The sequence below is a fragment of the Aptenodytes patagonicus genome, chromosome 26 (assembly GCF_965638725.1).
Source record: "Aptenodytes patagonicus chromosome 26, bAptPat1.pri.cur, whole genome shotgun sequence".
NCBI lineage: Eukaryota > Metazoa > Chordata > Aves > Sphenisciformes > Spheniscidae > Aptenodytes > Aptenodytes patagonicus.
Window position 1 is genome coordinate 1,385,895 of NC_134974.1, and position 26,382 is coordinate 1,412,276.

The window sequence follows — 26,382 nt, forward strand, 5'->3', positions numbered from 1 at the left end:
TTTTCTGGAGATAGAAAAAAAAGAGAATTTAGAGGATACTCACATGATTAAGCAATTGCTTAAGTTTTCCTTGTTTAAAGAAGTTAAGGAATTTTAATCTGTGATTTATTTAATGATTGCAGACAAGAAACTCATCAGCTCCAAGGAAAACATTAATATGACTGAATAAACAGGTTCAATTTGAAAACAATTAGATAATTTGTTTGCAATCGTTATGTAGCTCCGCAGCTAGGAGCTAAGATATCATCAGGAAGCAGAATTCCAGTTCAGCGGCATGAATCCTGAAATGTGCCACAGGATGCAACGTTTTCCACTCCTCCAAATTCCTGCTGTCAGCTAAAGGGGCCCGATGGTCTCTTAAAGACTTAAGGCAAAATGTTTTCAGCTGTCAGCTGGCTTCATGGCAATGTGTTTCATAATTAAAGTGATTTATAGGTGAAAAGGTGAAAAAGAAAACACTAGATGACCATATTGATGCAGCATAGTTTTAATGACAGGGAAGCACAGGATACATTTGGTGAAGACAGTCACCCAGAGCACAAAGGATGTTTCCCAGGGCTTTGGGAAGCGATGCAGCTCCACGCGTGCCAGCAAAGTCGATCGCTTGGACGTCACCGGGTTGCAGCTCCCCCTGCAAGGTTAGCACAGCCCAGGGCTGCTGGAGCGCGAGACGTTGCCCCTTCAGAAATAACCGGAGTTACAGCTTCCTCCGCCAAACCTCCTGTAACCCCCACCGCTCCGACAGCTCCCCCCACTGAAGGAGCCCCCGCCGTAGGAGCTGCCTCCTCCACAGAGGCCCCCAAAGCCCCCACCGTAGGAGCTGGAGTAGGAGGATCTTCTGCCTCTGTATGAGCTCCCAAATGACCTGCTTCCTCTGTATAAGCCCCCAGAGCCAAATGAACTACCCCCTCCGTATGAGCCCCCCATCCCTGAGGAACTGCCCCCTCCGTATGAGCCCCCCATCCCTGAGGAACTGCCCCCTCCATATGAACCCCCAGCACCAAACGAGCCCCCTGATTCAACGGAGCCCATTCCTCCTGAAAACCCCCCAATGGGTGATGGGAACGAGGTGCCCACAAAGCTCTCCTGAGGGCAGGAGCTGAGGATGGGGCCTGGGAAGGTGATGACCACGGGTGGTGGGTAGACCACAGCACGGGAGTCCTCACAGCAGGTGACGCAGGGCTGGCTCCAGGCGTTCACCCATGGCCTTCCACAGGTCACCTCGCAGGGTGAGGAGCATCTACTGCTCATGAGCTGTGATCCTGAAGACATCTTTTGTGATGTAGATGAACCTGCAGCACAGGTTAAGGAGAAAAAGTAAAATGTATATGCAGCTCTGTGCCTTTACACAACTGCCGTGATGACACAAGCTCTGTGTTTCCTGACAGAAGGAATTGTTTTCTTATAAATAAGAGAACTACTCTTGTGGAGATACCTAACTTTACTCCAGTCTGAAATATTGTTCTTCAGCATGATTAAAGCTAAATAATACAGACACAAATACAACTTCTCTTGCATTCCAGTGTAGTTGCCGGTAAGGGATATACATTTTTAAAGCATCTTTAGCCTGTCTTTATTCTGAGAGTGTATCTTATTGTCTTCCATGACTAACCTCTAGTTCTGTTAAGGACAAATCGCTAATTTATTCATCTCAGCTATTGGGTTCTTTTGGAAACAGGTTTGACAGACCCTGTAGTTATAAACAGAAATCAACAGTGGTTCTTGCCGTATGTCTGTGAGTATACACACGTATTTTAATAAATGCCAAGGTCTAAGTTGTTAAGTTGTAACCTCCTTATCAAATTAACAGGATTGACACTTTCCCTTTGTGGTTTGGAAGAACACAGCCTCACATTTTAAGACCTGCATCTGCCAATGGTTATTGCTGAATGGCTACAAAAACCCTATCTGCTTAAGAAATAAAACAAAACTGATACTGCTGATCGTTGCAGAGTACTGACATAGAATTCATTCCCAAGTTAAACACCGATAGCAACATCCCAGATAATATAAAGGAACTTAAAGAAAGAGTACTTACCAGGCTCACAGAGAAAACCACACTGAGGAGAAGTTGCTGGTGAACCTGGAGGAAATGCTGTGCTTTTATATACCCCTCAGACTGCTACCAGGATGTGCAACAGGCTTTTGTACGAGCAAAACATTCTGCTGTATAAGCTACTTCTAATTGTAATAATTGTTTTGATAACTGATAATGATTAGTAAATCAGCTCCACGTCGTACAATATGTGCAACACACCCTTTGTCTTACTTTAATCCTTAAACTGTTTTTATAGCCATTTTATGACTAGTGCCATCTCCTGACTTCATTTGAATTGCAAGGGTAGTGAATTGAGCTCCATTTGCTGAGCACGGTAAAGGCATCAGTCTTTCCCTTAAGCAAGACAAAAACATCAGTTTGGCTTTGTCAGGAGAAATATTTTTCTGTTCTGCAGAAGATTCCATTTAAATTTAGCATTGCACAGAGTTGGGAAAACTGCAAATTTAATCTTTATAGCGCCTCAGATGGGAGGGGTCATTTTTTCTGCCTGTTTAACATCCACCCAAGTAACTGCTTACAGAAGTGCTTAATCAAATGCCCACTCTTAGCCAAGTAAGTACAAGGAAGCGCCATGTGAGAACATGGAGTAATTTTATTGTCACCCTTCTCCTTTTGTCACCTTTCAGGAGAGCTGCAATATTCTAGCAAGACGCACTGCTGTTGTCCAGGAGGCATAATTTGAGAAAAAATAGTCTTTTGGGATATGGAATGGATGCATGTAGAATCTATAAAGATGATTTAATCTAAAACAAAATAAAAGCATCTTAAGAATGGCAAGGACTATTTTTTTCAAGAAAGCCACAGCAGTATTCCTGGACTAGTACTTAAAAGCCTCATATATTAGGAGACAGAGATACAGGTGCATAAATAGGAAGGGATCTCTCTAAGCAAAAATTCCTTTATCAATAACCAGAAACATAGTGAGAACATTAGATGTGATCAATATTTTTGTGTTTTTATAACAGACAAACATCACACGGATTAGTGCCAGTGATATCAAACACCCAACTTAACTGTTTTGTTTCTAAATCAAAGTAAACTAAAGTAATTCTAGATTTTGAGTCTCAGTCATAGCTGTGGGAGGAAAGCAACTGCAACCTATCTGAATCTAAATGGTTGGGTGTTCAGCCTGTTCCACTTATCATTCTGTTTAATGTTTATATCATTTATAGCACCAAATTTCTGGTGTTTTCAAGCCCTACTAGAAAATAGAGCACAGGGAACTTATATGGTTAAGATCTTGCATCAGAATGTGAACGAGTCCTGTCAGGCATCAGTGGGCAGCCCTTGATTTGACAGTTTTGCTAGTCAGCAATTCTTCATTAACTCCTCAGTTAATGTGAATCTTTCTAGTTTCCTTCAGCTGGGTTAAGAAATATCAATTTACATGAAGAACCCTGGGCACTGCTGCTGTTTCTCACATTTCAGCACCACTGGCAATCGGTAGCATTTCTATTAACCACCCAACTATTTGCAATCCAGATTTTGAAGAAGAAAAATGGAATATTGTGTACGAAACCTGTTTATCAGCTCGATATAACCCTCATATGCATCTAGACTCATTCCGGTTTCAACTCCAGTGAGGGTCAGGGACAATATCAGCTGCTAGGTGACTTTGTCAAGGTCGGAGTATAAGATAAAATACGAGGTGTGTAATGCTTGTAACATGACTTGGAATTAAGAAAAATCGTGATCACATCACTTAAGAGAACAATTAGAACAATTAAAGAAATAATCCGTACAGCAAAACAGGTGTTTGGCAACACGTAGGAAGCTCTTGCACAAAGCATGGCGTACATCCTACTGGTGGTCTGAAGAGGTATATAAGAGCGCTCTGAATGCTTCAGTTTCATCAGCGACAGCTCTTCATCTACACTTCTCCAGACCTGGTGAGTCGGATCTCCTTCATTCACTATATGAAGCATTAGGAAAATATTTTCAGTATTTAACCGAGGACTTAGTCTTCTGCAAGTGTGATGCTAAGCAATGCTGTTTGCCTTTTGCCATACATTAATTTTTATAGTCATTTAAATGTATGCCTTTGTAGACACAGTTGATGAATTATAAGACTGGATTTTCACAGGCACTTGGATCAATTCAATATTCTCAGTTAGCTCCAGAGCTATTATAATCCAACAAAATCTTGAGGATGAGCTACTTCCAAAGACACATGGAGTTTGGCTTCGCTCTCCACGATTACCAGTATTTCTAGAGCAGCAGAAAGTACTTTGGGAAGTACCAGGCGTTAGTGCATGCATGTTCAGAAAAACACATGAGATAAACCTGAATCTTTCTAAACACTCTTCTTCCACCCTTCTTTCATGCTGGTGAAAGACATCAGAGCAAGCTTTTTTCCCTCTGGCATTTGGTCATTGTACTTTATCTCCTGCTGCAGGTTCATCTACATCACAAAAGATGTCTTCAGGATCACAGCTCATGAGCAGTAGATGCTCCTCACCCTGCGAGGTGACCTGCGGATGGCCATGGGTGAACGCCTGGAGCCAGCCCTGTGTCACCTGCTGTGAGGACTCCCGTGCTGTGGTCTACGCACCGCCCGTGGTCGTCACCTTCCCAGGCCCCATCCTCAGCTCCTGCCCTCAGGAGAGCTTTGTGGGCACCTCGTTCCCATCACCCATTGGGGGGTTTTCAGGAGGAATGGGCTCCGTTGAATCAGGGGGCTCATTTGGTGCTGGGGGTTCATATGGAGGGGGCAGTTCCTCAGGGATGGGGGGCTCATACGGAGGGGGCAGTTCCTCAGGGATGGGGGGCTCATACGGAGGGGGTAGTTCATTTGGCTCTGGGGGCTTATACAGAGGAAGCAGGTCATTTGGGAGCTCATACAGAGGCAGAAGATCCTCCTACTCCAGCTCCTACGGTGGGGGCTTTGGGGGCCTCTGTGGAGGAGGCAGCTCCTACGGCGGGGGCTCCTTCAGTGGGGGGAGCTGTCGGAGCGGTGGGGGTTACAGGAGGTTTGGCGGAGGAAGCTGTAACTCCGGTTATTTCTGAAGGGGCAACGTCTCGCGCTCCAGCAGCCCTGGGCTGTGCTAACCTTGCAGGGGGAGCTGCAACCCGGTGACGTCCAAGCGATCGACTTTGCTGGCACGCGTGGAGCTGCATCGCTTCCCAAAGCCCTGGGAAACATCCTTTGTGCTCTGGGTGACTGTCTTCACCAAATGTATCCTGTGCTTCCCTGTCATTAAAACTATGCTGCATTCAAACTCAACCCTCTATTTTTTTTTCCCTTGTAACTCGTGTTTTCAAGTAATCTTTTGGGTAATTCAGCATAAGCCCTGAGAAATCTGAGAGTGTCCTGGAAGAGAATCAGGCTCCTTGATTACACTATAGCATTGTGTTTGATGGGGGGAACATAAATTTTGCACCACATCCTTTAGTATTTGTTAGTGGTGTCACCTGGCGTGGAATCAAATGGGTAAATCAGCTGATGCCTTCCTAGAAATATGACCTACTGGCAGACATGTTCCTCTTGAAAACAGGAACATACACTATCAGTTTTAATTAATTGTAATGTAATAATTCTTTCACGTGAAGGGCTCTGGTTTATAGATTTTTCTTAAAGAAACACTGAACATCTGGATTTGTGTGCACACATGCCCTTCAGCTCTCTCTTGACTTAGTGCTCCCTGCTCCTCTTAATTGCTATGAAGATACTTTCCCATAACAACATGACTCATCCTTAGGAATCTGGTTGGACTACTCTGCTAACATGAAGCACGTGGATGCGTCTGTGTAAGACCTAAATGTGAATAAGAGAAAAGACAAAAACAGAGGTACAAAAATAATAAATCTGATTTGCTGCTGTCTCTTCCACGCCTCTGAAGGTCTGGAAAGGCAATGGAGAGAAAAGCAAGGCAAAAGCAATGAGTCCTCACAGACTTCACCGGGGTAGTGAAAGCAACAGTGGCAGGAAGGTGAATCACAGATCTCTACCCAGATTTTAAGACAATGGGAAGAAAGTCTTTCGATGCCAAAAGTAGCTACACTAGCTAAGTTGAAGATAGGTCTACTGTGTTTACATGAACTGTAGACACAATTTTAATGTCAATATAGACATAACTGTACAGTTAATTACATAATTGTATAGCCTTCAATTATTTTCTTTTTAATTTAATCAGAACTCTTGCAAAACCTCCTTTTCTCCTGGCATGTGTGCACATAAGGTTTTCTTTCTCCACTATTTGTGCTATCCTGTCAATTGGAATGAAAACATGGAAGTGACAGGTTTTGAGGCTGGGTGCTGGTGCCACTTCGTACCTTAAGTCACAACAGGTATTTTGTATTCTCGTGCCTACGAGACTTTTTGGCCAGGAGGGTTCTTTTGGACAATATGAACCAGAAAATATTACCCAGTAGTTTCTCTCTATTCCATAATTTCTCTTTAAACTATCATACACCTTTTGACGGAACACCCACTTTTGATTTAAAGTCAGTAAGGAATCACTCATCTCTGCCAAATTATTCCAACGATTAATTATAGTTATAACTAAATGCTTGCACGTTCTTCCTTCTCTAATTACAGTGTTTCCTAATTAGAGAAATCTCCCTCCCTTGCAATTACTTGCATTTGTTTAAGTCTCTTCTTGGTCTTATTTCACAGAAACTATGCAGCACATTTGATTTGTTTATTTTGGAGAGGCTCATAAGAAGGAATATAAAATCGTAAAGCATTACTTCAAGGAGAAAGGCAATAAAATCCCCTTTATTCAGTGGAAAAACAGGAGATGAAGTCATCATCTTAGATTGCAACAAGGAAGACTGAGATTAGTTTTAGGGGAAAAACTTTCCAATTGCAGGAGCAGGCAGGTGCTGACAGATTCGCAAGTGAGACAATGGAATCCCAGTGCTGGAACATTTTTAAGAACAGCTTAGACAAATCTTTTCCAAGAATAATTCAGGGCAGAGTATAAGTTAGGCATCCTCACCAGTTCTCTTCCACAACGATTTCCTATAATTCTGGTTTTTCTGAAATATTTTTTTTTGAGCCCTTGGCATTGCTCAGAACGGTTTTTGAAGAATATTCACCTTCTCGAGCAATTCATATTAATTTAATTTACCTGTTCACAACAGCATTTGTTACTTCACCAGTTTGAAGTCTGAAACGCTTTGCCAACAGCAATTGTACAATTACTTCCTTATCACTGATTTTATACATGTAAATAAATAAATACATGTAAGAGAACAAATGCATATATGTATGTGAAAGTTGGGCTCACTCAAAAGCTCCCTCTGGAGCTGCTCTGGGTAAGTGAGCTCACGTCAGGAGGGTGAAAGCTGCCCTTCCTGCAGCCCTGCTCCTGCCATGGGGCTTCATGGGAAATGCCTCTGAGTCAGAAACATGACAAAGGACGAACAGCTGAAGCTGGAAGTGCCTATTAGACAGCCAAATACAGGGCAAAAACTACGGGAGGATGCTGCCATGTGAGCAGGAGGAGTCATGGCAAAAATTGCCTGGTAGGTTTGGCACTGCTGAAGGGAGCTGGAGATGAACGCCAGTCGCTCCACACTTTTCCAAAGCTGCCAGAGGTTGATGTGTTGGGCTGCGCCTATAAGAACAGCACCTGACATACTATTCAAACCCTCTCTCCGTGGCACGTCTCATCCCCCCCTGCATAGCTCCACAACAGTGGGTAAAAGTTAGGTGTGTAGCGCTGGCTGGGTAGCAGTTCTGGTTGTCACCATAATCTTGGGACCTGCCAGCCCAAACAAAGTGTACGTGCACACATTGAACAGTTTCTGGGTTCATTTCCCCTCCCTCATTTCCGTACATATACAACATTTTTGCTTATTATTGTTGCAACTTCTATGCTATCAATTAACTCTTGGAAGCAGAGTGATTTTGGAGGATCCTCTAGGCAAGAACACTTACTGGAAATGTTCTGAGGAAATGCTTTCAGATAGTTTTGCAAACACCCACTAATGTTTTATACATGCAAAGTATTGTGGTGTTATGATGTTAATAACAGGCTGCCAGTATTAAACTCCTCAGTATTGAATCATAGCGTCACTTTTAAAATATATATGTCAGGGCCACCCACGTGGTTCTCTGAGTCAGGCAATGATAAACACCTTGGGAATTTGGATCCCTTTGGTTTTTTTGATTAAAAGCCAGCTCTGCATTTGTTATCCTAATCATACTATTTAAAACAGGTTGGCCAAATATTCACCTTTCCAAATCAGAGCACATGTGCTGATTTAAATAGTATTATACTTATATCATCTGAGGGGGCTGTGTCTGTGCTTCAAACATGGCATTAAATGCTGCTTCATCACAGCAGGTCAAGTTGGGCACAAATCGGTGCCGTAACTCTTAGTCCTCTGCATCGCCAAAGCCCTCCTGAGCAATCTTAAATAAATCAGTCGCTCCTCTTCTCCCTGGCCCACCTGTGTGTTAAGTGGGGAATGACCAGCTTTGCTTGCTTTGCCAGAGCATTGCTCACTTACTTACCTTGAGTTTCCCACAACACTCTTCTCCACACCCATAAACATTTTTCTAATGCAGCTGTGACCATAACCACTGTGAAAGGGACTGGGGGTAGAGTGATTTATTCCAAACCAGACCGAGCAATTCCTAGATCCCTCTCACCATCCCACTTTAACCAAAATGAGCTTTCTCCCTTCGTGTTTCTTCCTGGACTTGGCCAGGAATCGTATTGCAGAGGAGGAGACCTTTCCTGCTCAACTGGGGCTATGGCTGCCACGTCAGGCCCTTGCACTGTGTTATAGTCTTGCCTTGGAAGACACTTGAACATCAAATGAGGAGCCAGGCCACCACGGGCAATGCTGTGCTCTGCTAGGAGTGTCTCTCCAAGGCAGCTCTGACACTAGAGTCATGCAGTGACTACAGTTTCTGTAAACACGTCCTAACAAGCTTTAAACTAGCAAGCACACTTACTACTAATACTAGGTTAGGCTCTTATGCATTCTTGGACGTCATGATGTTAAGCAAGGAAAACAAACTCCTGTTTTCTAAGTAGCTGCAAGGATGAGTCCTGCAGAGCCTCTGACCAGCTGCAGCACTGACAGGGCTCCCATGCAAGCCTGAGTTCAGTACGCGGGCTGCCTCCACATCGTCAGGGCTGCAAGAAAGGGTTTGATGCTTAAAACCATGAAATGAAAGGAATCCGGGGATGGAACTGTGCAAGTCACATGCTGGTGAGAATAGGGTAATCAACACAAACAGTAAGCAAAACAATTACTGTAATTACATGTCAAATTTTGTTTGGGGAGTAATGGAACCTAACGCACAAATATGACGTTATTTTCTTGCATCAGCCTGGTGGTCCAGGAAGGTATATAAAACCATTCATGATTCAGAAACCTTTCAGCAGGTTCTCTTGACTTCTCTTCGGTGAACTGAGTAAGTTGGATTCTGATATAACTTCTTCTTCCTAAAAAAAAAACCCAACCCAAAAAAAAGGTATTTTTGAAATCTTTGTGTTTGCTTCAGGGATCAATTTTGGTTTAATATTCTGCAATTCTGTACAATATTCAGGAGTTTATTTTCATGAAAGGATTATTTGCTAATTATTCATTCAAAGGCACTGGATGGATTGAGGTTTAAAAATACATTTGAAATCTAGATACTATTAAAGACATCTACTTCCATTACTTTATGGAAATTTAATGCATGCAGCCTTAAAATATCTTAGCCAGCAATAAACATCTGGCAGTGTTGTTCTGACCTTGTGGCTTCTAATTTTTATCTAATTTTGGACAGATGTATCGTGTAAATATTGATAGACTATATAAATACTGAGATGGTGAGATAGCTGCAGTCACTTTTTTGGACTGGAGCCAGCTATTAGGACACAGCGTCTCCGTGGATGTGGCCCTACAGGGTTCCTGGTCTGACTTTGGAAATGCCCCACCTGGGACCCTCTCGGGCACTTGCTGACAATCTGAATGGCTAGGGCTTCGCTAAATCGTCTGTCAGCACAGCTACGCAGAAGAAATGGGAACCCAGAAAATGTCTACTTAAGGCGTATATTCCTCAGGAAGTTGCTTTGGGTGTTTTTGTTCTGTTTATGCAAAGCAGTGGTCTTATGCAAAACATTCAACAGGCTGTGTAAGAATATATTATCCACTGTAAATGTTTTGTACTGTATATTATGTGTTCGGGTCTGTTTTTCAGCTCTCCATTTTCTCTGGCTTTCTTTCTGCTGAGGGATTTGCAGGTCAAGTCAAGAACATAGAATTAATAGCTGTAGTAGAATGAAAGGGTGGGAACCTGAAGAGAGTGTCTGGATTAGGGTTTAAGGTCAGGAGAAGTTTAGGTGAATAATGGGTATTTTGGCATTGTGTCTAAAACAAGAAAAGAAAAATAGCTTGAGTCAAACTGAACCCCACCCAGGCTTTCCTAATATGCAGCTCAGTTAGACAAAAAATAATTAATCGCCTTGGCTGAAACCAAAATATTCCCTTTAATGTGAAACAACAGATTAACTAGCTGGTTAACACATTTGGTGCTTTGATTTGGCATTTGGATAAGTTTGAAATGACATCCTGAAATGTAGTATTATGACATTTTCCAAATTACCTCCCCACCCTTCAATTTATTTCAAAAGAAAGAAAGAAGGTGTAGAATTTAGTCCAGGTTTGTGAACAGTTTTACTCCATCTGAAATTTAAATTCAGGAGACCTCCTTTCAGGTTTTTGCTGTGCTTCAGCTTTTCCCTTGTGATCTTGCAAAAGGCTCTTATTTGTTTAATTTTCCAAGTGAGCTTGATACTAAATATGCTCCATTAAAGCCACCTGTCACAAACTAACTGCACTAAAACCATAGTACTTGGTATCCTTATGGGATTGACTCCCTCATGTACAACATAGGGATTATATACCTCTTTCTGCCTTTTGTCTGCTTAGCCCAGAGAATATGTGAATTCGGTACAGTAAAACCTCTCATGTGTTTTCTATTTCTGCAATGCTTGGTGTTGTGTTACCCTAATTTTACTGAACTCCACCTCTGGAGTCCAAATTACATAGAAGAAAGCAGTTGTTATTTAAGCAGCAGCCCCAAAGGTGTTGTTTAATGTCTTCGGGAAGGAATTGGGCTCTGAAAGGCCACAGAGGAGAAGAGCAAAGCAAAGCTGAACAGGATGGGTATCAACCTATCTACCAACTTGTGTCTCTTCAGGGCTCACCTTAGCTTAGCTCGAGTGTTGATCCTGTCCTATCAGCTCCTTTGGTTTTATATTTGCTCCTTCCCGTACCTTGCAGGTCTACAGCACAGCTAAAAGATGTCCTGCGAGAAAACTCTGTGCACTGAGCCATGCTCTGTCCCGTGCGACGCAAAATGCCCAGAGCCCCGTGCCGCTGCCTGCAATGAGCCCTGCGTCATCGCCTGCCCAGACTCCCGCGTGATTATATTCCCACCTCCTGTGGTCGTGACCTTCCCAGGACCCATCCTCACCACCTACCCGCAGGAAACTATTGTGGGCTCCACGGAGTCAGCTGAACTGGCTGGCTCATTAGAGTCGGCTGTGGGGATTGCTTCGGCGCAGAAGGGTGCTGAGTGCATGGAGCCCTGCATCGATCGGTGTGCCCCGCAGCTCGTGACGAAGTGCGAGCCCCAGTGTGTTCCTCAGTGTGTTCCTCAGTGTGTTCCCCAGTGTGTTCCCCAGTGTGTTCCCCAGTGTGCTCCCCAGTGCACTCCCCAGTGCACTCCCCAGTGCGCTCCCCAGTGCGCTCCCCAGCGCGCTCCCCAGCGCTCCTACACCTATTCTACCCTCTGGAAGCATCCTTGCCGGAGGAGTTTCTGTAAGAAGATCTAATCAGCTTAAAACAAAGAATAGTCACAGAAAAGAACAAGCAAAGAAGTGAAGGAATATGGCATGTGATTTACAGGCATGGCTACCGGAGAGGGAAGCACCCCTGAAAACCAGGACCGTGCATTTAATTCCTATACAGTGCTTTAGCTTAGATTAATGCTTTCTTTATTCTTGTGGCTTTGCATCTTACGTCTGCGCTTTTAACTTTCTTTACCCAGTTTGACATTGACCGTGGTTTTAAAACAAAGCACACACAGGGATTTGAATGTCAGACTCAGCAAGCGTGAGGAAAGTGAACACCTTGATGAAATGCGTCACACTGGAATGGGTAATTGGTTTTAGCTTTTCTTGTCTCTAGAAATATGGTCTTTCTAGTCTGCATTATTCTATCTGCAAATGTTTACTCCACTTTGCATTTACATTAAAACGCTGCTGCATCAAACCGTTGGCCTTCTGAATCCCCTTTTTCCTCTGCTACTTATTTGCAATGCTCTCTTGGTGACACTCAGCCTTGTATAGAGGAACAGAAGATGGCCTCGAGACTCTTTCTAGACCACTCAAAACTTGATGCCCAGGTAAAAATAAGGATTTGGTTCTGCTCTGCAGGCCCCTGTGCAAAAATGGGATGTCAGCCATATAATCCAGGTTGCAGTCTGGGAACCAGTGAGCAGAAGTTCTATTCATAGAGAAATGTGGTTCTACATTTTCTAGGTATACAATTCTAGATTATAGCAAAATGTGTATTTTTAGAGTGTCCTCTTCTAGCTCATAACCAGTCCAATCTGGAGGCCTTCTTTTCTATAAACAAACTGAACTGAGCCAGATTCAAGATACTCTTCATATTTCTGCATCAAAACTTTTCCAACCTGCTTTTGCAAAGAACTCTTTTTCACAAGTGTTAACAGTCACGTGCGGACCTGGAGCATCAGTTTCTTACTTGCTCCTGGATGTCCTGGTCAAAGCCCCAGGTACCTACGTCTGCCCGGTTGATGCCAGCAGTGGGTGCCTCTAGGCAGACGTCGTTTAGGACATCACGTGTGTCCTGCTCATGCCAAGCAATTTCAGATGCTGTTTTTATACTAAAGATTATGTTAATTTAATTCTTCCATAATGGCTACGTACATGTGTTTGCTTATTTAAGTCACGATCTTTTGGTGCCTAGGAAATACCATGTCATTCTTGCAATTATACCCACCCAGAAATATCCAGACTTCCGCAGAACAAAGGGAGTCAGGGTGCTTCACAAGCACCCACTGATGTATTACTCATGTAAAGTGGTATGTTAATATAATGTTAATAGTATATTACTTGGTTACATTCCCCAAGACTCTGTAATAACTGATTTGGGAAAAAAGGTCATGATTTCACACACATTTATCTCCATATTTTCTCAGGTTATTTTTTCCTAGTAAACTGATGATTTTCATTACAAAGTTGCTTTTCTTTTGTTTTATGATGATACCTTTCATGTCAATGATCAAGACATTGGGCTGTTTCCAATCAGCCCAAGTTTAAGAGCGGGGCTCATGAAATACATTTGGACGCCGCAGCCCAGTAGTTCCAGAAGTACAAGTACACTCTCTAGGCGACTACATTTTAAAACAAGCTGGGTTTTTTAATACCTAAAAAAACCCAGAGCAGTTTTTATCCCTCTGTTGAGTAGAGTTTGCTGTTTCAAAGAGCTAAAACACCAGCAGCCTAAGCGTTTTTATTAGGGAAACCACTCAGATAGCAACCCTGTCAAGCCCCAACCTATCAGGCTAGAAAAACTTAATGCTGTGCATTCACAACTAGCAACATTGTCCCCTCCAGCTCCCCACCACAAACGCAACTAATCCTAGCGGTTAAACAAGTCGAATATTTGAGGAGAGAGGTAAACACAGGAAAACAGGGAAACCTGAGCAATAAACCAGCTCTAGATAAACCACCAAAGCTACCATTGCAAAGACACCTGGCAACAGCCAGGAGCCCATCTTCCCATGGCTGGGAAGGTCTGATGGGGCAATTAATAAATGTATCCAGCAGAGGATTTGGAGGTTCCTCTTTATTCCCCTTCCCAGCCTGGGGGGATGTGCTCTGGGGCAGGCTGGTCTCTCCCATGGGGTGAGGTTGGTGGGGCTGCAGGACCCAGCTGGGATGCAGGTCTGGTTGCCCAGCTCCGTGCTGGGGCTGCTGCCCTCCTGTGGAATCAGCCTGGGCTGACTCAGACCCTGATGCAAAGGCAACTCAGCAGGGACTGCAAAACCTACCTGCAAGTCGAGGTGCGTGCTCCAGGCAAGTCTAGGTACGTGCTCCCAGCCAGGGTCATCATGAACCAGCCATGAAAGTGGCCTGGGTTCGTGTCCGGAGTCCTTGCTGCCAATCGCATGCCCAGGAGAGCTGCTGGTATGCCACAGCCTCTGCAAAGTCTTCGTCAATGCCTGTTCATGAAGATCAGTTCAGTGATAAACCTGCGCCAGTCCGTTCCCTTAATCTCTTTTTCTGTTTACCTCGTGAGACAGCTCCAAGTCTGCTGCCTATCACTTTCCCAGCTGTTTTGCTTTTCATAACTTTTTGCCATCGCTAATATTTTATGAAAAGTAGGTAGTTATTATGTCACTTTTTATAGAAAAGATAATTGCTGCCCTAAAGCTAAATGACTTGCTTCCATGGAGAAGCTTAGATTAGACTCAGCTGTTGCTATCTTTTGAAACATCTAACATAAATTATAGTATTTCCTAAACACCACAGCTAAGTTTTAATGTTTGGCTGCCCTGATATAAATGAAATAACAGACAGTTTTGGCCCGGCAGCAAGAAAAAAACTAGACAAGGAAAGAAAAAAAGATCGTTGGGAGGAGAATTGATTCATATTTACATTTGAGGTAGGGACACTAAGTAAGTGGCAAACTTTCAAAACAGCTTATTAAATATGAAATCTTTGGAAAGCCTGGACCCTGTGGATCTCTGTGGGGCCCCACAAAAGCCCCGTGGAGTGAATGCAGAAGCCTTCACCTTCCTGTCATTCCTCTTCAGGGTTACCTGGCCCTGAGCAATGCACTCAGTTACCCGTGCCTATGGTTATTCTTTAGAACAGCTGTAATAAAATGCAATACAAAGGCCAATACTGTGTTTTGAAAAGATTGACAAGTATCAACAATTGTTCCATTCTGAGCAAGCAACATTTTCAAAGCAGTTAGGAATGTTTGGGCAAGCACAGTGCTCACAATGCTGCATCCCTCATCAAGATTTAATCTTTGCACATGAATCAGCCCTGCAAGTCTTCAAGGCAATACTCTTTAGTTTCCAAAACTTGAGTCAGTAAGACATGCTAATGAACCAAAAGATATTATTTTGCAAAGGTAGTGCATAAGAGGTAGATCCTCCCATGATGCAAGTTACTATTCCCTCCCTATAACAATTCTATGCCAGCCTACAAAAGTCAATTATCGGGCTCTAAAGCGGCATAAGCAATAGATGTATACCAAATAAGAAAGCTAGAGAGACCTAACTTGAAAATATTCTTTCGAACATGCACATCTGGAGCTGAGCACAATCCAAAATCATATCTAAGCACAACATGTCATGTACATGCAGACCAAAGCCTATTTGTGGACGAGGAAAAAGGCATGGTGTAATTAATGTGGAGAAGCCAGGATGGTGACAAAGTTTGTGGTGATGGTGGCTGCACTTCACTGGAAAAGGTCAAGGTGGAGCTCTGTGCCCTGGAATTACTCATCACTGCTCACCATAAAGAATATTTGTGTTTCTCCGCTTAATCTGCTCATGTTTTTCTCTTTGTTGACCAGTTTGCCGCCAGTGTGTCAAAATGATCTCCAGATTATGGTGAGTCACTATGGAGATCCCTAGAGCAACAAGCCCGGGAAAGTCTTGGGCTTGCTCAGAACAGGCATTTCAGGAGATGTTAACAATGATGGTTCGCTGACTGCAGTGATATGCGAGGTTATTACCATCCTGGTAATTGCTGGAGTAAGATGCCCCAGTGTTGATTCATCATTCCTCTCTAAAACATAACACTGGTGATGTTTCCCCAAGGAGGTTATGACTGAAAGCCTTAGAACTCATGGTCACGTTATTAGTCAAACCAAAAGTTTTTGACTTTGTTTTGGGGGCATTTTTTTCAACTCCATGGGCCAAGCCCTCACCTAGGCACAGCTGAGAATGTCGCTATGGCCAGGAGCCAGCACTGTTGTGGAAGAAGCTGCATTGCCTGTAGCTGCTGCCTGGAGGATGCTCCGATGTTATACTTTGCTTTTGTCTAGCACTTGAGGAAGGTTGTGCCAGGGCGTTTGCTGCTCTGACACTGTGGTGTTCCTGAAGCTGGGCTAGGAAGCCCATTTAGCTTCCTGGGAATGGAATGAGGAATGGGAAAGAGCTGTGAGAGAGTCAGAGCTGAAGGCTCCCCATAATGACACCTTGGGATCTGTCCCAGTGGTGACTCTATTCAGTTCTAATTGATGGGTGTTTGGAGGACAAAAAAATGTGTTATTATACAGTTCATCAATTCTGGCTCTTATGTTTTCTTTAGAAGCTTTTGATGTCGCACACAATTGCAGTGTCCAAACTGAGCTATGGGTGTGGGCCAGGACACTTCTGGCATCCTGAGCCAGGGGCTATGCACCGGTGTGCCCATCCTGTCCTTTCTAAGGCTTCAGGGAAGAGGAGCTGGCTTGGTCTGATCTGAAAGGACAATGTACATGTTCCCCATTATAAAACCAAGTTCAGTTTCCCCTTGTGGCAGTCAGCAAACCATCATCAAAGCTCACGCAGAAAACACATCCCTAAAGTTGTATTTTCATGCTATAAATTATACATTTGTTACTGCTGCTGACTCATAAGTGCTAGAGACCAAACCACTGATCAGAGGAAGCAGGACTGTTGAAGGCAAACGTTAGTAAAGGCACTGCTAATGCTGTTAAAGTCAGCTTGAAAAGGATTAGCATGAGCTTTGTTTCTTAACAGCCACTGCTGTTCTTGCACCTATTAATTGTTAAATACAACTATCACTACTAGTTCTATAAATTTGTCTACTGCAATTTTTCATGCTATTATTTTTATGGTAAAAATAACTATTTTTATGCATATATTCATATGGTAAACCCCTCAGGAAAGGCAATGTCTCATAACCTGCCTTTGTGCAGTATCTGTCCCTTTAGGGTGTCCAGTATAACTGGAACATGTAACAATTACTGGAATTTACAGGCTACGTAATAAGATAACAGGTCCATAAGTGCTAATCTGGAATTCTCTGCTCATTCCCCAGAAGGGTGTCAACCGCGTCAAAGAGTGGTCAGGAATTCACTCACTCTTGTCCGCTATTTTTACCGATTTATCATTACTGCTCCTTGCTGCATGTTTCAGGCTTACAGAGACTCAACTCTCCCTCCCCCAAAGAAATCTTTCTGCGCAAAGTGAGATAAAATGTAGGAGGGATTTGCTTTAGGCACCTAACTTAGGGCTAAGCCAGCCACCTAGATTCCCTCTGTAGTCCACAGAAAAGGAGGTTTTGGGACCTCCAATCTCTGGCTGCTCTTCTGCGTTGTTGGAGGAATGTCCCCCTCTCTCCACTGGCTGCAATGGCCAGTTTTTAACCAGCTTAGCAGGTTTTAGGTCAACGCGTCACAGGCCCCTCAAAGCTTCTGCCCTTGCAAAGGTCTCTGCCTGCTGTGGTGGATGATTTGGTTACTTCTCTTTTAATTTCTCAGGTGATCACCACAGGCATGAGCCCAGGGTAGTAGCTGGTCAACTTAAGCGCTTGTAATTGGTGATGTTAATGCACTCCCCACACAGCACATGGTACCTCACCAGCCCCATCTACTTTGGGGCTAGCTGAAGGCAGCATCCCCATGAGATAAGGATAAAGGGTAATAACAAACCCGCAGTTGTCTTGGTTTGCAAAAATGACAGACGCTCACAGAAGTTTTGGTTGTGATAACCATGGTTATGAAGGTCTTGGCAGAGACCTTCCATTCTCCAGACACAAACTCTCCTGTCTTTTTCTCCCAACCTCTGGCTAAGGTCCATTGCCATGGTGGCTGCGAGCTGCACTGCTGACCCTGACGCGTGGGATAATAGGGCTTTCTGAGTTGGCATTTTGCCATTTGGTTTGGCAGGATGAATCAGAGTGCCTCGTGTGTAGGCTGAGCAGCAGAAACATGCCTTGCTGCAATTCATTCCTCTCTCGTGCCTGTTTACACCCTTAACAATTTAAGCCCTGTCCTTTATGGCATAGATTATGCTTAAATTATATGGGATGGTTATGAGGAAGCTTTAGGCAACACTTATCTGGGTTGTTCTATTTTTTTTCCACAGAATAAAGGACTTCAAAACACCTCTGTGTGATTAACAGTTGTAGATACAGAGTTCTACTGTAATAAAATTAATGACATGTTGCTGCAGTTTTAGGTCTTGATAATGAGTAATAGTTTCACTTTAAAACATGATCATATCATCCTCCTAAGCAGGAGCTCTGCAGGTCAAGGTTATTTTCTTTGCCATAGAAGACAATTTTTTCTCTGCTACACTAAAATCAAAGTCTTAAATTTATGAACCTTCTGGTCTTTATATGGTGTAAATTCGCTCTATCAATTGAAAAGATACCTAAGAGGATTACCCTACATAAAATCTAGGCTTATGTTGTTTAAAAAAAAGTTTGAAAACCAGCCTTGTAGTGTGCTAAATTAAGCTCTCCTAATTAAACATATATAGTACAAATGATGTAAGTCCTCCTTCTCCAGGGATAACTTTGCTTGTTATTTCATTGTGTAGATAAATTACAATTCTCCATAGAAATGGAAAGTCCACAGATTTTAGTCTCCAGCTCTGCTTCCAGCTGGAGGATTTGGATTTCTTCAACACATTGACCAAGGAATTCAAGCCAAAGTTTTCAAAATCTAATGAGGAATTTTGCACGCTTTCTTTGAAAAGAAATGTTTTGTGTTGTCAGCTACAACTAGTGATCATGAAGAAGCCTAAGTCAGTTGTCAGATGGATATCACACCGTATGGGGCTCAGAACTAACAACTAGCCCTAAGATAATTACAGCAGTTGAAGGAATGATCCAAGCAACAACATCTGATTTGTAAGTAAATGAGATAATCACCAACAAATAGGCTTCTCGCCTCCAGGCATTTGGAAGAATTGTATAAAAACACTTGCAGCTCAAGGCTGTTTAACTACTTCTCTGAACTTTCTCTCTTCAGTGGATCAAGTAAGTCTGATTTGCCTTATTCTTTTGACTGTTGCATTTTTAGTTTTGGCGTAAAGCTGTGGGACTTAAAGACCCATATGGGTTTTAGGCACTTTCTATTGAGTACGTGGGGGTCTAAATTCTCTCCTCTGCTTTGTACAGTCTCACTATAGAAACACTTTGATACTGGAGATTATTTTTTAGGATGGCTATTTAGCCAGATTCTCATCTAATCAAATGTTCATTCTTTCATATACAGCTATGGGAGTTTAAAATTTTAACCCTTTTTCTTCTTTCATGCATACACAGATTCATGTCTCCTGTGCGTGTTTAAGGTCTGGGCAGGTGGAAATATATACAAAGACTCAGTTTTCAGGATAGGGCACAATTTTGTCCTAGACAAATAACTCCATAATTGAGTGCACCAGCACTTAATATTTTTTACAGAAAATTAAAAGAAACTAGGATATCTGTAAGTGAGAAAGCAGTAGGCTAGGCTGAGCCCAGGTCTGATCTCAAACAGCAGCTCTCCCCGTCTTTATAGAACAATCCATTTTAGCTCCAGACCCTGTCTGATGCCATTTACCATTGTATTTGTGCTAATATTTGCTGTAGTGGGCTCCTTGGCTGCAAATATTTCTGTGAAAGCAGCTTCTTATTCTGTATTTAATCTACGCCTTGAGGCAAGAGGAGGCACCGACTGCAGTCAGTGCCCTGAGGGACGCAGGAACTCACCTAATAAATGCAGGACGTCCCGTCAGAGAGCTCCCGAAGGCAGGCTTCTGCTTTTGCACTGGCTCCAGGCATGACCACAGAAATTTCACACAGCTGTGCTGAGTTAGTGCTTCTGCCGAGCTCTGAAGTAGCCAGAATTTCTAACAATATTTTGAAACAGAAAGAATCAGGTCTAGCTTGGAATTAGGATGAAACTTTTTTTTTTTAGGCTGGCTATTTACAGAAATCAATCTATCCACAAGCCTTAGCAGAGCACCCAGCTGCCCTCCAAGCTTCTCTGTCACTCATGTAGTATGTTCATCCCTCGTGCAGGAAGGGACTGGTGGGTGACAGCCTTCACTGCAAGGAGCTGTGCACCAATTGCAAGGGATCAGGTGTTATTCTGATCTCCTCCCTGTGTTTCAGACCTACCTGCTTTCCAGAGCGATGTCTTACTGCGGAGACCTGTGCATACCATACAGCAGCCTGTGTGAGGTGACGTGCCCTCAGCCCTTGGCCAATGCCTGCAACGAGCTGTGCGTGACATCTTGCAATGACTCCAGAGCTGTGATTTACCCACCACCCGTTGTCCTGACTTTCCCGGGACCAATTCTCAGCTCTTGCCCACAGGAAAGCATCGTGGGCAGCTGTGGACCACTCGGCGTTGGCCGCCCGTTTGGTTCCGGGGGCTGTCTTAGTTACAGGGGCTACGGAAATGCTGTTGGCTTAAGGGGCTCCATTCTCTTTGGAGGCTCAAATGGTTATGGAGGTGCATGCAATTACAGCAGGTCTTACAGTTCTGGATACTCGTCACTGGGGAGGGGAAATTGTAGCCCATACTCTTACCGCCCGTACAGCACCTACAGCCGAGGAAGCTGTGGGCCACGCTAAATACTTCACGGGAGTTCACTGCACAGAGCAACCAGGATGTGGAAAACACGGCAGAAAATCATGGATGGGAAACTGAGTCTGAGCCTGAGCAGAGCTGAGAGCACGCTGCTCTGACTGAAGCCAGCAGGAGCTGTGAGCTCTCAGCAGTGCCCAGAAAAACAGGCATATAGGTAGAGCTGGACAAACTCTATAACTACACACACACGCAGATGAAAAAAAAATTTAGTTGGGGTCCAGCAAAGAAAAAGAATTTTTCAAGGAAAAAGAAAAAAAATCCACCTGGAAAACAATTCCTTTTAAAATAGCAACTTTTAAAGTTTAAAGCAGAGTAAAAGCAATTTTTCTTAGAGATATGTCAAAGTTAAACAGTTCAGAATGTTTTTAACCACTTTTACTTTTCAAAACTCTTCTTTTCTCCCCCTTTAGATTACTTTAGCTGAAAATTTTCAGTGCCCTAAAGCTCCATCTTGGAGCAAATTTGCTATTTATTAGAAAAATATAACCAGCTCAACCTATAAGCATATTTTCTATTTTACACTTTAGGCTTTTGGCATCTTCTGTTTATACTTTGCCGCCTATGCATTTATTGCACTGTTGCTGGGGATAGGCTGGATGTTCAGTTACAAAAAAAGATCTGTGCGCTGCAAGTACTGAGGTTAAACAATATTCAGTTTAATGCATCGTAGGAATTTGTAACATTGTTTTGTGGCCTTCCACAGCACTGCAGTACAAGAGTAATGGAAACCTCATTTGCCTTAGTATGTCTGCTTTAAAATGAATATATTGTAAAGGGGTAAAAATAGGACATATAACTCAAATTATACAGCTGTAATAAGGAAAGCAGTAATTTTTGTACCAAATACATGACTTAATATCACAAACTTTGTGATATAAAGGGTCCTGAAGTGTCTGTCTTCATTTTCTCTGTTATTACAACTGTTAGCTCTGCTTCTCATGCCCATTAAAAGCCATATTGCATAGCACTGACCTGGTGTTCATTCCACCTCAGTTTTCCACTTACCTCTGTTTCAATGAAAAGACTTCTCTTCTTTCTGAGCTCCCCTTATTTCTCTTCCAGATGATACAGTAAGTTTCCAGTAGTCACCAAAAGGCAGTTTGCTTCTGGTCACAAGTACACAGTTACTTTGGAAATAAGAGTTTTGGCCCTTCAGTTTTAGCAAAACCAGAATGCTCTTAATAGCTAGAGAAAACCATGCTACATACATACCCACAGCACACCACTGCTTCTGCACTGTTTGGGTCCAGCTCCGTGCAGGAAGCTGAAGCCAGGGCTTTCCCAGGATAGAAATGGAATGGAATTCCTGGTACTGGCATTTGCAACTAGCAGAAGACTTTAGGCAGCAAATATGCTTTTAAAACGTAGTGAAGATACTGAGGGCAACTCCTTTCCCTTTGTAAGCTAGTGGGCGGATGAAGATAACCTCTGATCCAACTGTCTGGCACGATTATTTAATCCCACCCCTTTCACCACGAATCCTTACAAAAGATTTTAGGGATGTCCACATCTTGTGGATAAGTGGACAACACACAAACAACAACCAGGACACCTTGTCCTTTGCTGTTGATTAACACCCAGAGGAGCCTGGGTCTCAAATGAGGCATCATTTTGGCATCGTTGTCCAATAGTTTTAAGCAGAGGAGAAAAAGTAACGAGAAGGTGAATGTTGTGATGCAATATAAACTTTAATCGAAACAGGACAGGGACTTCATAGCAGCAGAACATAACAATCCAGAGAGTACAGAATACATTTGCAGGGTTTCCTGGGGATGGACGTGGTTGCCTTCTTCGGGGGCTGCAGTTTGTAAGATGATCTTCTGTCTTTGTTGCATTTGCAGCATTTGAGAGTTGAATTTGGTTTTCACCTGTTTGTTTGTTTTGTTTTTTAAATCCCAGACTATGTGAAACAGGGTGGCTCCCAGAATCAAACTGGAGCTTTGAGAAGTTTTTCCACTATTCCTCAAAAGCCATGAAACGTCAGTCCACGTGCGAGGCCAGAATATACAGGATCTAATTTGCACTGATGTTTAGTCTTCTATAAACCACTTGAATTTAAACTAAGGTATTTTCTATATTTCTCAAGTAAATGGCCCCTCAAACACAGAGCTGCGATCTTGTTAGCAGATACCTAATCCAACAGGAAGGGAAATACAGTGTCTGGGCTTGTTTCTCAGGGTGGCTGAGTGTGCCCAGCTCCTGAGGACCCCCGTTGCAGCCCGGTAAGCTGCCCCTCTGAAAGTCATGTCCCTCTGCTCACTCATGGACTGGGACTTTGCTCTGGTCCCTGCTGGGTCTGGCTCCCCAGGGAATCCCTGCGGGGCTTAGCAGGGCCCACAGCTGCCATGACGGTAAGTCGTGTACCTGGGCGAATAGCAGGGGTAGGAGTACCTGCCACCCAGGGAGGCACCGGACCCAAAGGAGCTCTGGGCATCCAGAGAGCTCCCGTAGCCAAAGGAGCTGCATATCTCCAGCGGGGCTGAGGTGCCCACAAAGCTCTCCTGAGGGCAGGAGCTGAGGATGGGGCCCGGGAAGACGATGGCCACAGGCGGTGGGTAGACCACAGCACGGGAGTCCCCGCAGGAGGTGACGCAGGGCTGGCTCCAGGCGTTTGCATATGGCGCGGGGCAGCTCACGTCGCAGGGCGAGTAGCTGCTGTAGTTGCAGACCTGTCTGTAGGAAGACATCTTTCTGGCTGGAAGTAAGGCTGAAACACACAGGGTGGGGAGAGCATGGGTCAAGGGCGACAGTGCAGGTGCGTTTGCAAAGAAGAGGAGCCCTCATTTATTCAAACCATACAATATTCAGAAAGTTACTCTTCTATAGCTAAATATAAAGTGTGATTGCAATTCGTCTGCAGAAATAATGAAGAGTAGATAACCTGTTAGAAGTCAGCAAATCCTCATTAAGCACTGATGGGGATTAACCTAGCAATATTTATTTAAAACTGTTCTTAAAACTATTTCTTCATTTGCAAAGTACTCCCAGGCATAGATAAAATCATTAAGCATTCCTTCTCTGAAACATGCATGCATCTCTTGAAGCCCCATGATCTCCATATAAATCCCATACCCTCCAAAGCCTGCCAAGCTGAAAGAAGTTACAGGATCTTTTTTTATGAAAATAACATTCTTCCAATAATAGACAAAGACATATTAAGTGCTCAGACATAAGTACGTTAAAAGTCTTATTAAAGTAGCTTTTAAACTCATAGAACAGATTTAACTGAAGTCAGACTTACTCAGTTCACCACCAAGGAGAAGCCAAGAAGAGTGGTTTGAAGAGGTCTGTGTTCCAAGCACTTTTATACGGTTCCTCAGAGCAGCTCCAGGGGCTGAGCCACACTTCAGGCATGTGGTCCTTCCTAGTTACAAAACAAACTTTCCTGCATTTGTCACGTCAAAGGGTGGAGGAATCTTTGCATATTGTCTGCTCTTAAGCAATTATTAGTTGAAAGGTATCACATCCATGTTGCAGCCTACAGAAATCTTTCATCTCAAAATAGGGGCAGAATTCACCCTTAGTTTCTGTCTGCTCATTGCAGGAATTGACTTCCTTCTTCCACTTGTCCAAGCTTCAAAGCACATAACTCAGATCAGTAGAACGGAGGATTGCTGATTTGACAAAATAGACTTTATTGATTTTGTCGTGCCTGGTGTAAAGGTTTTCAAACCTTTTAATTGCAAGGGGAGATGAAACTTAGAGACCTTTATACCACCCTGGCAAGATACCTTTCTGCTCCCTTTTTATCCCCACTCTCTTTCTCCTCAATAGGTGGGAAAAAAACCAACCCCATAGATCACAGACCTCAGGTTCTTCAGTTATGGTGATCATCCTGTTCACAGCTACAGAGAAGCAGCTCTGTGACATAAGGGCCTTTCTGATATTAACAGTGAGTTTCTACAGCCTATTTTGAAGGGGTGGTGGAGAGAGGGGAAACGGGACTTACGTGCTGCAGAAGTCTTCTTATCCCACTTCATTCCTGGTGAATATATATTGCCCTAGTTAAAAACAATACAAAAAAGGGCAAGGAAATCCTTGCTTAGAAATGCTAGGAAGGAATTAGCTTCATGCATAAGTTACTCCAAAATGTACCGCTTTTAACAACAACTTTGTTCTGAAACATCACGTTGGACCCTTTCAGGCAGCGGATCCTGGTCTAGCTATGTACAGGAGTTTGCAATAAATAAATTTACAACTGGAAAATTGTATCCAGCTCCTCACCTGATGTTACAGACCACAGGTGAAAACAAGTGGTCAAATTCTGGGGGCCTCCTCCACCTGCATATAAATTTGATGATCTTAAAGGATTTATATGTCAAAAATATTGCTTACAGCATTTAGTAATTGGAGAGCTGAATTAGGTTACCCATGATGATTCCCTCTTGACAGCAAAACTCATTTAAGGAACCATGTCCTTGCCCTACCGTGAGCTGTAACCTGCACTCCTGTGGATTTATCAGGCAGGATGGAAATGCTCTGTTTTCTTTGCTATTTATTATGAACAGAGACATTACCCTGGTCTTGCTCCTGAACCTACTAGGGAAACTACAACATGGAAAACAGAAAATAACATCAAGTCTAGACCCAGGGCAAGGTGAAGATGTCCCGGTTAAGGCACAGTGGTCTGGAGCAGATTTCCAGCGTAACCTTTGCCAAGAATTTGGGGAGAGGTTTTTAGATGCCCTCGTTTTCCTGCATGTGTTGGGGCAAGGACAACCCGCCCTCTGCCCTCGCTGCAGGAGGCTCTCCCCAGTGGGGATAGTAATCCTTTCTTTCACCATACCTAAAACTAGTTGGTTTCGTTTATTGGTTCCTGACAGCAGTGACTGTCTGAGCTCTCTGTTTTTGTGGTATCTGGGCATCAACCTCATTTACATAAGCTAAGTGATAATAGAATCATAATTATAAATAATAACACTAACAAGTACAAGACATGCCCGAGATCGCCTCCCAGAGGCTCACTTAATTGCCAAGAGATGTTTGGTAAATTATTTGGCCTCTGTCTTAATCATCTCTTCTAGAAATCATGAGTAGTAATTTCCCATTTCATGCGGGTGTTACACAGGCTTGCACAGAGCAGTATTCTACCTGCTGGGAAAAATGCTTAATATAGCACAAAACTGCAAAAGGGAAAGGTTAACTTGGAGGCAGAAGAAATCAGATGAAAATCTGGCTGTGGTGTGCACCCAAAGTATGCGGTAATCCATGAGATCAGTTTAAATGAAATGAGTTTCATGGGCAAAACCCCAAGCCCCCAGGATCTGTGAGACCTGGAAGGCAGTAGCAGGGAGTCCTCGCGCTGGACTCTCCAAGTCTTGCAACAATCTCCTTGGTCCTGTGGAACACCTCTGGAATTAAATCCTTAAAAAGCCAGATGGATGATAGTCAAGGTTGCCGATGCAACACCAATGGTCATCTGAGGCAGGGCGAACTCTGAAAGGCATGATGGAAGAACGAGGGATGGTGAAGGATGTCTATAAGCTGGACATCACAATTTTTTTTTCTTTCTGTGTTTACAAGGCAGATACTACCCTATGGAAATGACTATGAAAAGTGACCATCTGCAAGTCTTTAAGACGCACACTGTATAGTACATACCCATGCTGCCATGACACTTGAAGGTCTGAGGAGCATGCAGGGCCAAGTTGCAGTTCCTGCTGCCAGAGTGAGCACAGTAGAGTGGCAGAGCAGTGGGGTATGGGAAATAATAAACCTGTATTTTCTGG

The 26,382-nt window shown here is 43.4% G+C and overlaps 5 long non-coding RNA genes and 1 pseudogene across 5 annotated transcripts; 3 read left to right on the forward strand and 3 right to left on the reverse strand.

Annotated features, from left to right (window-relative positions):
• Positions 1-471: 471 nt before the first annotated feature.
• LOC143171021 (uncharacterized) lies at positions 472-2,190 on the reverse strand. Its single transcript, XR_012997123.1, has 2 exons — positions 2,039-2,190; positions 472-1,292 (listed from the first exon to the last, which is right to left on the reverse strand). It is a non-coding gene; the product is annotated as an uncharacterized LOC143171021 (long non-coding RNA).
• A 1,266-nt stretch (positions 2,191-3,456) lies between these two features.
• Positions 3,457-5,277, forward strand: LOC143171200 (uncharacterized). The gene is made up of 2 exons (XR_012997157.1): positions 3,457-3,948; positions 4,455-5,277. It is a non-coding gene; the product is annotated as an uncharacterized LOC143171200 (long non-coding RNA).
• A 3,802-nt stretch (positions 5,278-9,079) lies between these two features.
• Positions 9,080-12,286, forward strand: LOC143171201 (uncharacterized). The gene is made up of 3 exons (XR_012997158.1): positions 9,080-9,256; positions 9,350-9,494; positions 11,294-12,286. It is a non-coding gene; the product is annotated as an uncharacterized LOC143171201 (long non-coding RNA).
• Positions 9,265-19,880, reverse strand: LOC143171202 (uncharacterized). The gene is made up of 3 exons (XR_012997159.1): positions 19,768-19,880; positions 14,094-14,264; positions 9,265-9,465 (listed from the first exon to the last, which is right to left on the reverse strand). It is a non-coding gene; the product is annotated as an uncharacterized LOC143171202 (long non-coding RNA).
• A 298-nt stretch (positions 19,881-20,178) lies between these two features.
• LOC143171106 (feather beta keratin pseudogene) lies at positions 20,179-21,617 on the forward strand (annotated as a pseudogene).
• A 705-nt stretch (positions 21,618-22,322) lies between these two features.
• Positions 22,323-23,975, reverse strand: LOC143171062 (uncharacterized). The gene is made up of 2 exons (XR_012997133.1): positions 23,895-23,975; positions 22,323-23,360 (listed from the first exon to the last, which is right to left on the reverse strand). It is a non-coding gene; the product is annotated as an uncharacterized LOC143171062 (long non-coding RNA).
• Between the last annotated feature and the right edge of the window lie 2,407 nt (positions 23,976-26,382).